We start from the raw sequence: 14,695 nt of genomic DNA on the forward strand, positions 1-14,695 counted from the left end.
TTTCATGGTTATAATAGTCTTTATATTTATAATTTTTTAAGATTTCAATACCAAAACGATGTCGTTTTAAGAATAAATACAGCTAATTTATCTGTATTAACTGCAGAAATATTTTTCCCTTTAAAAAATTATTGTTATTTAACCTAGTATTTAACCTACTATTCATGTCTTATGATTATTTTAAATTTTTGAAAACAAGTTCTAATTGTAAAGCATGTCAAGTGATTAATTATTATTAATTAAATCTCATTCCATGAATTATTAGGTCATCAATCTCACCTTTATAGGAGGGATATCGGAATTATGATTCTTAGTTATATAAAATGAGGTATGAACTTAAATCATTATTTCATTAACTCATCCTGTGACAAACATGAGAATGCTCATTCAATGCAATAAAACATAAAATGAGTTCACCACCGGTATGAAACTTAGGGAGCGTTTGGTAGAGGAGAAATTTTTTTTTATCTGACAATCTCGATTTTCAGAAATATAATGAAAATATTCAGTTTACAATGATATTCAAAAATTTAAAATTTAAAAAAATTTAATTTCCCGAGAATCCTACAAAATACCGCGTACCAAACGGTTCCTTAAATCGTATTGGAGGTACAGATACCTCCTGTGTGAAATTTCAATTAGAAGCTCCAAATTTTATAAATTATTAGTGAATATCCCGTGTAAATTTTTAGTTTAACTAAAAATTTAAAAATAAATTAAAAGATACTACATTAAAATCAAAATATAGGACATGAATTGTTTGAACTTTTCAGTACGAATTAGTGCTTCAATAGAGTGAAATTTTATGAGAAATAAAGATTTAATTCCGTGCCTCATTTTACATAACTAAGAATCATAATTCCGATCCCTCCTATAAAGATGAGATTGGTGACCTAATAATCCATAGAATGAGATTTAATTTATAATAATTAATCATTCGACAAGCTTTACAATTACAACTTATTTTTCAAAAATTTAAATTAATCATAAGACATTAAAATTAAAATTTTAAAAAAGATACATTTAATAAAGAATAATAAATGTTGCAGAGTAATAATTGGTTGGATTATGCGCAATAAACCTACTATAAGTACATCACAAATAATATGGACTCCTAATGAGACAATTAATTAATTTACGAGCTTATTTTTGCAAATTTATTAACCATTCATCCAATTATTTTAACTATTTTCAAACAATAATACAATTAACCATTCCACCATTTTAGGATTACTACATGTTTAGTAATGGTTGAATCAATTTAAAATTAATGGTTAAAAAATGAGAGAAAAAATTAATTACTGTTAATTTTAAATTAATCTAATAATAAGAATAATAAATTTAAATTAATAATAAGTATAATCTCCCCTATAAAAATTAGTTTAAGAGAAAAGCAAATGTTATGTTACATGAAAATTTTGTTTCCTCCTACTCTTATTTTGTTTTCCGTAAAGTTTTTTTCTTTATTTTTTTTCTTAATATTTGTTGGATCTTACACAAACATGTGTCTGTAACATGATATATTCATTTTCATGTTACATAACATTAACAAAACCTTAGTCTAAAGACAAGAACAGTCTCTTTAGAAATAGCATAAACTATCGTGCTGACTATAGACTCTGCTAGCAATCTACAAATCAACAACATATCCAATAGAAAGGACTTCAAGGCCTGCACGATTGTGACTTCAACCGTCCTTGGTCACTATGTTAGGTTAATTGAGTAGACATTCACAATCAACTACAACCAAAATTGAATACAGTGATAAACTAATTATAGTTTTAGAGAAAAGATTCAAATTCAAATTAAAAAAATCAAAATGTTTTTTAATCCCAACAGTACATGCAGTTTAGTCTTATCCTAATTCAAATAGAAATGATCAGCTGATAAAAAAAGTTCGTATAGCAGATGATCAAAGGATGATATGTCCAAAATAAGAGTCTATAACAAATCTATCCGCATACTTCAAATCATTTTAGAGATCTATTTATCTCATGTTACATTAGATAATTATCTCATACAACAAAAGATAAGATAATGGGATCCATCATTTAAAAAAAAAGACAAAATAATAAACTTCACTCTTTTATCTCTATTGCATGAAATAATTATCTCATGATGAGATAATTATTTTCCATCGTTTTGCTCACCATCTCCAACTTTTCTGAATTTTGCAACAACGGTAGCAAAACTAGCGAAGGACTCAACTTTTGGGGCAAAAGGTACATGATTTGTGGGATCTTGATATCAGTGTTCACTAAGTCAGATTAGTTAGGCACACACAAACGAGGAAACGACTAACTTCAGCTTTGGCTTAGATCACCAAAGTTGCAGTGCAGTGGTCTACATATAAGCGAAACTTTTCATGCCACGAGGAAAGAAAAACCGGCGAGTAAATTCTCTTGACCATAACTTGGCACCTTTTACTCGACATTTTTAAATTTTACTAGATTCTGTGCCGTGTATCGAACGCATACATCAGTGTAAAGAACCTTGGGATACATCACTCTAAAAGTTAGCTCGAAGGGTGGGAGTATCCAAGACCTTATAAACTCCAGATTAGTTGCACATACAACCAATGTGGGACTATATATCTCAACATGCCCCCTCACACAAGAGCCCATTGGGCTTGAAGAGTGGACAATGCAACAGGCCCAGCCTACCTGTGCTAAGAAACGCCACAAGAGAAAGTGGGAGGCAGCGAGGCTCTGATACCATGTAAAGAACCTTGGGATACACCACCCAAAAAACTAGCTCAAAAGGTGGGAGTGCCCAAGACCTTATAAACTCCATATTAGTTGCACATACAACTAATGTGGAAGTATATATCTCAACAATCAGTTAATGTGAAGAGAAGATTTTCATCAAAATAAAAGTTATAGGCAAATGCTGTTGAGATATATAGTCCCACATTGATTGAATGGACAACTAATATGACCTTTATAAGGTCTTTGACACTCACACCCTTTGAGCTAGCTTTTAGAGTGTGTATTCCAAGATTCCTTACAAATGCCATGTAATTAGCGTCTCGTTCTACCCATAACTTATTTAATAATTTTTAAAAAAAAAAAAAAAGTATGGAAGGCTTACAGCCCAATAGAACTTATTATAATTTTTAAATGCTAGAGCAAATAGTATAAATATATTATTATTTTTTATATTTGATCAAAAAATACACGAGTATTCAGTACTGCACTGAAAATATTTTCCCCTTATAGGCAAGGCAAGAGGGAACACGAATATAAGTTAAACCACACAATTTTAAATGTGTATTTGAATCTTATAAAAATTCTTATTTTGAAAAAGACTACTTTTAAGCATGATTTACTTGAAAGATTAAACTTCCTGCTTAATCTTTTTGTATAAAAAAATGGATTTTATAATTCTCATTTAACATGAGAATTTGAATTTTCCTACGCACACTTCGATTTTCGTGTCAACGTGGGTCATACACATAATTTTTTTTAACATACGGGTTCCACATACTTTTTGTCTCTACAACATGAGAATTGAATTCTCATGTTGAATGAGAAATATAAAACCCTAAAAAAATTGCACAATTACGAACATAAAACTAAAAAAGTGACATCATTCGAAGTATACAGTTGGGAATTGCAGCATTCTCTGTTTTTGTCTCTTTCTACGTTTAAGAGAGAGCGCGTCAACCCTTGAGATGCAACATCGTAGCACCCCAAATGAATGATGTGAGTGTCCTACAAGAAAACTTGTTTTGGCTAGAAAAAGCAATCATTCTGATGGAGGCCGATGCCTAACTTTGACAAGAACAAATATAATCAATAGAAAAATAGGTTATCAGGCTTTTAGGGAAACTTGTTGCATCACACCATACTAAGTTTCAACGTCCCCCTAAATGTATAATGGCCATGAATGAAAAAAAAAAAAAAAAAAAACAATTGCCATCCTGAGATTCCATCTTAGTGTGTCAGAATAAAACAATGAGTTGAAGTAGCACAGAAAAATATATATATGTATAAGGAGAACTTCATATCTATATTTGGCATGTGACTCATGTGAGACTAATTAGTCGCAAGCTTGCCGTGTTCTGGTCTTATAGGCACCCAAATCAGTAATTGATTTGTGTAAATTGTGTAAGCTATATTAAAAATGCATCTATTTCTAAAAAATATCTGTACATATGATAAACTCTGTTTAATAAAATTTATCCTCAAAGCAATAGCATCATGAGAAAGTAGTAGCATCACCATCAGGGTAATGAGATGCACTCTCCCTCCATAGCTCCCTAGTGAGATCCCTTAGCCCCTAAGCTTCCCCAGTGGTAGGACCTACACTGCCCCATAAATAAAGCATTGTGTTGAAGTAGCACAAACATGAACTTGAGACAGTGTTAGTATTTGATATTGTTGTGGGCCAAAACACACTTTTGTCATCAGGACAAAAATGCCCATAATAGAATGTTTTGGGTTGATGTGTATTTCAGCCTTTATCTGTCCTGCTTTCGCACATGATGATGCTATTGCTTTGAAATATTTCAGTTGAGATACAAAGATTTACACTTATAGTTGGGTTAAAAAGTTAAACATGGTCCTTCTCAATGACTTAAGATAGCTATGTCTAGATTCAAAGAATTGCGGGGACGCATTTAGTTTGAAGTTACAACGCCTTATATCATGGCACCAGCTTCAGATGACGGTGGACGCCAACTCCCAAAAGCATGCCATTATCGCTGTCATAACAGTAGGAAAGCATAGCAAAAAGGAGAAAATAGAATTGCCACCACACACCAAATAGATGGGAGTAGGGTTTTTCTGAAGATATTGATTTAATTCATTTTTCAAAAGATATTTCATACTAATATGGTCATTAATACGGTCAATCATATGGGACATGTTTCACGTGTCAACCATGGGAGACCTAGTGCTAATATGAAAGTCTCGTGAAACAAATGTATCGAATTTTATAGGACATTTTAAGTCCCGCATTACAAATACATGGGAGTCTCGTATGTTTCCATTGTCTCGATCAACTACATGATCCACTACAAATGCCTATTTTAAAATAAATAAAGGGTTTTATAAAAGTTATGTTGTAGGAAAAGTGATTGTGTTATGTTAAAGAGATTCGTTTTGCGTGTCGTAATTTTTTTTTTCTTCAAAACATGCGGGCGCCATAAAATGTTGTGTGTGTAGAAAACTTTTTGTGATCATGTTAAATGATAAATGCAAACCCCATAATTAAAATAGAACATTTATTTTGCTCAAATGCATTGGTATTAAGAATATAAATAAGTTGGGCTGAGTCGGATGTCTAAATAGGCCAGGCATATATATGCAAACTATTTTGTGTTTAACCTAACCTATTAACTTGGTATAGGCTATATTATAGGTTTGGTTTGGCCTGTAATTAAAATCCAAAAGGCCTCAAGAAACTATTAAAATTAGAAAAACTATATATAAAATAATTTTTTTAATTAAAATTATATAAATCATTATTTTATTTTGTTTCAATTAAAATAAATAATATGATATAAACCGACTTATAGATTTATAGGCTAAGGGGGTGTATTAGATTAGGATTTTAAAATACTTTTTTGAGATAAAAAATCTTACAGATTTTAAAAGACATTTTAGAATTGAAGAGACTTTATAGACTTTTTTAAAAGACTTTTTTTACAATCAAGATTTTATAGGATTGGATTTTAATAGAATTCATAAGATTTGAAAGGACAATATGAATTTATAAGATTTTAAAAAACTATATGAATTTTTAACAAATATTCAAAATTACAAGAGTCAATAAAAACAAATAACAAAAAAATACAATGATATTAATATAAAAAAAAAGTAAGCATAACAACGGGTTGAAAATTATCTCAAAAATTACTAAGAAACTACTTTCCACATATCAATAAAATCTAATATAATTTTCTCAATGAGTTTAAGTTTGATTTGCGAAAATAATAATCATATATCAACGGTTAACTTCCAAATTAAATATTAATTAATGAGTTTGATTTACAAAAATAATAACCATTGATTGACGAAAATCAACTGTTAAGATATGGATGTAAATATAATATTTCTCATAAAAAATAACAAATAAATACAATGAAATTAATAAAAAAAATAAAACCTAATATAATTTTCTCAATCAGTAAAAAATAATATAATTTTTAACAAACATTCAAAATTACTAAACAACAGTTTTTCACATATCTAATGGTTGAAAATTATCTTCTTCATTTGGTATCAAAGTTATGCATATACGATTGTAAGACCCAATTTTTCTTATTATAAAAATAATTCTAAATTTGCATATAAAACCTAAAGTTCATGAGAAAATTTCGTTTGAAATTTTTTGCAATTGATCTTGAAAACCTTGGGGATATGCATATTTTCATTGAATATTCTAAGAAAATTTTGAATCTGAAATTTTGGGTTTAATTATATGAAAGTTTAGAAAATTTCTCAATTTTTTTTCAGTCGATACATTAAAACTTTAAATTGCTTTGAGCTTTTGAGAAATAAGTTTTTAGTTATCTATTGACACAAAAATTGTTTGAAATCGTTTCCTATAGCGAAGGAATTTCGTTCATGAATGTATTGTTACGAAATATAGGGTTCATATTATGAAAGTTTCAATCTTTCTTTAAATTGATATTGTTTCATTGATGTAAAACGAAAATTGATTTAAGGATTTTAGTTCGCCGGTTATTTTTTCACTGTTTTATGTTGTTTTTAATACAAAAATCACACGTTTTTGTGCCAAGAAAAACCGCGACCCATAGCTTGAAAATCAGTTTTTAAACTTTCAAAATTTCTCAAAAATGGCTCAAAAATATGTTATTTTTGAGATGGATTATATTAAAATCTCGTTGGTTTGTTGTTTCTGGTTGTTTTGTGATGAAAACAACTCAAAAATATATTCTCTTTTTTAGTTTTGATGAAGCTTCCATGGCAGAATCTAATTTCGAGCAGTCAACCTGCCAAAGGAAGAAGAAAACACTGCAATAGAAGAATTTCAAGAAATCCTAGGGGTTAGGGTGATATTGTGAGAGAGACATCCTATTTATATTTTTCACTAAAGAGTCTCACGAAATTCACACCAATAGAAAATCTGTTAAAATCGTCGAATTTTTGAATACCACGAGATTGTGATTCCATTATTTAAAATCCTGATTAAATACCAACGGATTTGGACGAATTCTAAAATAATCCTTTAAAATCCTAATCGAATACCACATGACTTTTTTCAATCCATTAAAATCCTAATTGAATACCAACAGATTTTTTTAACCAAAAACAATCCATTTAAATCTTTTGAAATCCCAATCCGCATTACAAGTACATGGGAGTCTCATACGTTTGCATTGTCTCGATCAACTACATGATCGACTACATGATTGACCATATTAATCTGAAATGTCTTTTTTAAAATAAATAAAAGGTTTTATAAAAGTTATGTTGTAGGAAAAGTAGTTGTGTTATGTTATAGAGATTCGTTTTGCGTGCCTTAGTTTTTTTTTTCTTCAAAACATGCGAGCGCCACAAAATGTTATGTGTGTAGAAAACTTTTTATGATCATGTTAAATGATAAATGCAAACCCCATAATTAAAATAGAACATTTAATTTGGCCAAATGCATTGGTATTAAGAATATAAATAAGTTGGGCTGAGTCGGATGTCTAAATAGGCCAGGCATATGCAAACTATTTTGTGTTTGACCTGACCTATTAACTTGGTATAGGCTATATTATAGGTTTGGTTTGGCCTGTAATTAAAATCCAAAAGGCCTCAAGAAACTATTAAAATTAGAAAAAATATATAAAAAATAATTTTTTTAATTAAAATTATATAAATAATTATTTTATTTTGTTTCAATTAAAATAAATAATATGATATAAACCGACTTATAGATTTATAGGCTAAGCTTTATAAAAGTAGGACTAAAGTCTATCTTTTAAACAATTTCTTTTAAGACCTAAGCCTATTATATTTTACTAAATATACTGATTACTGACTACCGTAAGCTCTGAAGCATTTATACCCCTAATTGGTATGATTAAAAAACAATAAAATTTGTGTTTTCATCCAAAAAGAGGAAGAGAACCGAATGAAGTCAAATATACATTCAATGCAGAAAATTTATTGACAAATGACAATAACCTATTTTTCCAAGCAAACTGAAGCTTGGCATAATTATTCAAATCAAGTATTATTAAAGGTAAAAACGTCCATTAATTAGTCTATTCTGTTTGGGTATTTTGTTTTCTTCAAAGAAAAAGAAAAAGAAAATTGTTGATACCAAGTGAATCGCCTTAGAATCGAATCATAAACATACACATATATATAGTAGCAGGATATTCTTACATCGGTGTAAGAGTGAAAAGTCTTACACTCAATCTTGACCATTGATCCACTTGTATCCAATGGTCAAGATTGAGTGTAAGACTTCTGACTCTTACACCGATGTAAGAATATACTGCCCCTATATATATATATATATATATATATATATAGCAATGGAAGAAAATTTTATTCCCTGAATATTTACCAAAACTAAATCTATATTCAGGGATTGCTTGAAGAATAAATCTATATTCAGGGATTGCTCACTCTGACCTTTTTCAATGAAGCCATCAGTATTTGAAGCTCCTCTGAACTAAGATCATCAATTGGGAATTCACCATCTATGACCTTGTTTCTGTTCAGAGCATTTTCAAGTATCTCTTCCTTCCTCTCCACCTTTAGCCGGTACATCAGATCCTCATTAAATCTATATTCAAGGGTAGCTCAGTTGGCAGCTCCCAAGGGATTGCTTGGTGCAGGGATCAAACCCTGCTTCAAGCAGTTTCTTGGAAAATCTTTGGGGGCCAGAGGATAAGCCAAAAAATCTTCGGTTGGGGGATTAGTCTCGTCCTTTCTCTGGTTGCGAAGCTTAGTGCACCCACTGTTACAATGAGGGGCTAGCCCAAACGGGCCGTACCCCGAGGGCATGGTGCCCGGAGAAGGTTGAATGGGGATACCTCCTGGCAATGTACCAAAAAAAAAAAAAAAAAAACAAAGGGCTAAAACACCATGACAGATGATCTAAACAATTCAAATTTTTTGGATCTCCTGTAATGAGAGATCTGTCATAAACAGTAAGCAAACAATAGATTTGCATGCTGCAAAGATTTTAATTTATTTGACCAACCCAATGATCTGTCTTTTATTCCCATTTCTCTGCGAGGCAAAGCAAAGTCGATGCTGCATCAGTCTCATTCATGGGCAATTTCAAAGTATCTCTGAGCTGAATCAATTCATCTCTGACCTTTTTCAATGAAGCCATCAGTATTTGAAGCTCCTCTGAACTAAGATCATCAATTGGGAATTCACCATCTATGACCTTGTTTCTGTTCAGAGCATTTTCAAGTATCTCTTCCTTCCTCTCCACCTTTAGCCGGTACATCAGATCCTCATTAACATCACCATCTTTTGAAGGTTCACCTTGGCCTTGTCCTCGGTAAAGGAACCTATTGGTCACAAGACTCAACCAATAGATATTATAAATTTTTTTTGTTAAAGTATATATATATATATATATATATATATATATATACACACGTGTGTGTCTATGCGTGCATCTGAGTGCGTGTATAAATTTTCAATTTACTTTAAATTAAATCAAAAGCAGGTCTCCATGTACAATAAAAAACTGTACATAAAATCTAGCATCTTACAATGATCCTGCTGCCACAAAGCAATAGTCCGCATACTGTTCATGTTCTCTTAACCAAGAATCCCCCAAGACATCCCCAATCTTTACTCCTTTCAAATGCTTGTACAAATGCCAGTGATTATTCATAGCAAAAAAGTTGGACAGCATAGGATCTTCATATGCCTTAATCCATGACTCCAAATTTAATTGAACAGCTGTCATTATGTTTAAAACATCATTAATAAGGAGTCCCTCCTGGAAACTCTCATGCTTCCAACTTCGGTGAATCACCAGAACATGAGTCAATTTAGGCTTATAGTCCTCTCCTAGGAGTTTATTACAGTAATCAGTAATAAAGCTAACTAATTTTGGCACATTTCCATCTAGAGGGGGTGGGTTCTGCCTCTGAAACTCTACCTGAACCAGAAGTTCCCAGAAAATCTCTGCTCCCCGTCAATTACTCTCTTGATAAGATACCCCGTCAAATTCTAGATTTCAACACATGCATCTCCACCAAAAAGCCGGTTGAAATTCAGTCTTAATTTGTTCAAAGATGCAAATATATCCAACAACTTTAAAAGTTTAATGGGGGTCTCTCTTACTTTCTGTAACAGTCTTCCCAAATTGAAGAAATGCAAGTATATCAGCCTGGTGGCAGCTATCTTTAAAAAGCAATCCATCCACGTGGCCAATCCAATCCTCTCAAATACATCATTACAAAGCTTGTACTCGGCTTCAAACAAATGTTTCACTGCAAACTCTAATTGCTTTCCCCACTGGGCTATATAGCCCTCTATTCTCAGCACATCATTGGTTTCAGATACTGAGAGCTCAAGGTAATCCAAATTGAGCCAAATAGAGAGCCTGTACACTTGCTCTCACATCAGAACTACGGACTTCAACATAAATTGATATGCACTTGCCAAGTTTATTAGTAGCAATTAATCTACCAAGAATGGCTTGCAACTTGTGTATAACACAGACAGGTAAAGGTGAATAGGCAATGCATGCTTGATCACCAAATGAAGGCGAAGACAACATTTGAAGTGGCACACTGTTTTCAGTCAAGAGCCACCGGAATTCATTTTCTAACTTATTTAATGCTGCTTCTAAAATCCCACCATGCAGCTGCGCCCTTTCCTTATCATTTTGCAATTCACGAAGAATTTTAAATGACTTATTCAAATTTGAGAGATAAGTTTCGTTGGCAACAGTATTATCCTCCAAGCACTCCACTATATCCTGCAACCATTGAATTGCCAATCCACCGTTGTTACCCAAGATCCTCAGTGGCTCTTCCAGGCGCTTTAAAACAGACAAGTAGCCAGGGAGAGCATTTCGCGGATCAGATAAGAGTGACTTTTCCAGGCCATGAACAGCATCAAAAACCTTAAGCACAGCAGCAGCAGGACCTACGGCTCGGTTAATGTGACCACCTGGGGCAACAAGGGCATCCTTGTCTGCACAAATGGGGATAACTGCGGATTGAAGTGAAGAAAATCTTTGGTTAATCTCATCCAATCTTCGCCTCAGAATGGATTCTCTAGTGTTAAAATTTTACGAGATTCACGAGATTTTTATATGTATCTCTCTCTCTTCACATGTATTAAATAGGTGATAGCCAATTACAATTAATGGGAAAAAAATAAACACAAATTTTTTACATAAACAGGTTATATGAAATTTTAACATGAGAGAATCTACTCCCTCTTGGCATTGCTTGATGTAAAGCTAACCCTAGGGACTTTCATTTCTATAGGCTAAGTTTCAATAACTTGGAAGCAGCAATCAAATTCTCAATTCTACTATCCCCAATAACATTTACAGAATCCGCCATTCCAATTCAAAACACCCAGAAATCAAGTTTGTGGAATTCAAACTTCTTAAGCCCAGTCAAATGAAAGAGAGCATAATAATTATAAAAAAAAATCAAGATTAAAAATTTGGCATGAATAATTATTTTTCATCAATTTGCATCAAAATCAACCATGATTCGAACAATGAAAACGTTGCATATATAACTTCACCAAAGCAAACACTAGAAAGACTCGAAACTCTTACCGAATCCACTACAATCCACCAAAAACATAAAAAACAAGAATTTCCATGAGAGTGAAGGCAAAACTTACTGGTAAATACAATGAACTCATTTGGCACCAGAACGAAAGGGAAGAGTTACGATTCTAAATCTGGATTCCAATTCAAAGATAGAGAAACCCCAGAGAACTATGCAACTGTGAAGCAGTACGAAACAAACTGCCATATTCACCTCACCAATGTTGTCCTTTTCTTTTCTTTTCTGCTTTTTTGGGTTTTGGTTAAAATATATTTTCATCTTATACTTATATGTACTTTTAATTCAGTTTTTATTAAGATTTTAACTTTGTTGTTATAAAATGCTGTTGTTATCATATTATGACAATTGCATAGGATTATTAAAAAATATAAGAAAATTTAAAATGAATATATTGATTTTAATACATATTATTATTTTTAATGTATTATAATTTAACTAACAGTTGTATGGTAATAAATAAAACTAAAATTAGCAAATATATTTTAACCTAAAATCAAAACTATAAATATTAAACTATATAAAAATAGCGAATATATTTTAACCTTAACTTTTTAAGTTTTGAATAATATTTTATTATTTTTTTTAAACATACTTTATGTGTTAAAAAGAAAATAAATTTTTTTAATACTTTAATATATTAAAATAAGTGATATTTTTATAATATTTAAAATGAACAATGAAATGATGAATATTGATTTTTATTTTGAAAAATTACTACAAATAATATTGAAAAACAAACTAAAAAAAATAAAAATTGATAAAAAGATTGTGTTTAAAGTTGCACTAAATTAATAAAAAAAATTAAATTTGCAATATATGGTAACAAACCCTTTTGCATGTGCAAAATTTCACTTACTATTATTTCATTTATTAATTCTTTTTTTCATTCCTTCTCTCTCTTTTTTCTCACCAATCCACGGCTCAGTTTACCCTGTGTATGATAAGATATCATTTCAATTGACCATTACGAATGGCTTCTGAGTGCCACATGCATAATCATAGTAAGGTAATATTGAGATTGGGCAACAAAACATAAATTATTCAGTAAGGATCCTGTCGTTGTATTTACATTTTCAATAAAATTTTTATTAAATGTATTAATTTAGTTTTTGAATTGAAAATTTAAGTTCTTTAACTAGAATAAATTATTATTAGGTTTATTAAATGTAAGGCCCATGACATTTGAATTCCTTGTAAGGCCCATGGAATTTGAATTATATGTAAGGCCCATTACAAACTTCAGGTGTCTACATCTTAAATTTAGGACATGCCCCATTTGGAGTATTTGAACAGATCCATACATTTTAGTGATATTACTTTCCTAATTTTCGATTTTGTCAATATAGTATATATACTTTGGAAAAAAGTATTTCTCTCGTCACTGGAGATAAAGTTATCTCCAGTGAACTCAAAACGACGTCATTTTGAGTTATAAGATTAAAAAATTATAATGATAAAGACTAATATAACCCTACAATATATTAGAATTACAAAAATACCTTGATTTCCGTTCCAAAACAATATTTTTTTGGACTCACCGGAGATAATCTGAAAAAATATTTTATCCATATACTTTACTTAACAAATGCCTCAGACTTAGAGCTTTAATTTACTGTACAAATAGTCAAAAAAAATTGCGCTTTTGATTAGCAGAAAACGTGTGGGCACAGAAAAAACCAGAAAACTTAACACATGTTTGTTTTGGTTTATTTAAAAAAAATCATTTTTTTGGTCTAAAAACACTTTTAGGAAACTTTAATAAATAATTATTGAGGTAGGTTATATGATAACCTTTTATATCCCTGCAGATCAATTAAATTTTGATCCAACATTAATGAAAATGAAATAAACTGTGGTAATTTTGGAAGGAATTTAAAATCTTGATTTTAAATCCGCCCCGAACTTATGGAATTACCTAGGGGGAAAATCTAAAAAAGAATAATAATAATGAAAATGATTGTAAAAGGTTATAAGAAAAAAAAGGAGTTTCTCACATTTGTGGAGGGAGAAGAGCTAGGTGAACTTGGGTCCACCACACACGCGCCCCGCCTCCGGTTCAGTTCGGTTCGTGTTAAATAATAATTATTTCTTCAAAACAAACTAATCCTAACATACACTTATTTGGTTATAATAATTAACCTATAAATATGAGGAAACGAACCTATAATGAAATTAACGAAAGTTAACTAATAGCATGTTTAGATATGAGGAAACGAGGCTTTTTGACCCTTATAACCCTTTATTATTAATTAATTACCGATTTGACCTTGATTATAAACTATTTCAAAAATTTAACCCCCTCAGAAAACATAACACCAATCTGCCCCTGTTTGACCGTTGACCACCAAGCCTACCCGGGTACACCCCTCTGTACCCGGGTATTTTTTGAAAATTTTTGTCTACCCGGGTAGGGAGGCGTGTACCCGGGTATTGTTCTTCGTACCTGAAAAATTGCTTGAATTATTTACCCGGGTAGAGAGGGGTGTACCCGGGTAAATCTTCGACCACCCATTTGGTATTTTTTCTCTCTTTTTTACAGCTAATGAGATAGATCAGTATTATCAAGTTAAGCATGCCTAACCAATTTGAAGAGCTTTTAGCTTTGAGAATGGATTTGGAATTTCCATACATCAACACTTTACTGCTCATCAAAGCGGTCCCTGTTCGTATCGATTATGATGGGGTCTACTTTTATGTACGTCAAAATCGCGCTCCTATATATAAATGTGGTACCGGGTCTATTGGGGAGAGTGAGACGGAAAGAAAATAAAGACAGGGTTCATGGTACAGAAATTTAGTGTGAGCATGCAGCTTTTCATTTTACTGGTAAATGATGAATTATCACGTTCAGGGAAGACATGCATGAGACAAGGTTTGTGGTTGTGGATTTATACTGTTAACTGAGAATTCTCTTTCTGAAATAATCATTGAAAAATATTT

The 14,695-nt window shown here is 31.4% G+C and overlaps 1 pseudogene; it reads right to left on the reverse strand.

Moving 5' to 3' along the window:
* Nucleotides 1–8,237: 8,237 nt before the first annotated feature.
* On the reverse strand, nt 8,238–11,515 carry LOC133286011 (exocyst complex component EXO70I-like; annotated as a pseudogene).
* Nucleotides 11,516–14,695: the final 3,180 nt, after the last annotated feature.

Source organism: Gastrolobium bilobum, unplaced genomic scaffold (genome assembly GCF_033153095.1).
Source record: "Gastrolobium bilobum isolate Gb01-03AN ecotype WA unplaced genomic scaffold, APGP_CSIRO_Gbil_v1 utg1863, whole genome shotgun sequence".
Classification (NCBI taxonomy): Eukaryota; Viridiplantae; Streptophyta; class Magnoliopsida; order Fabales; family Fabaceae; genus Gastrolobium; species Gastrolobium bilobum.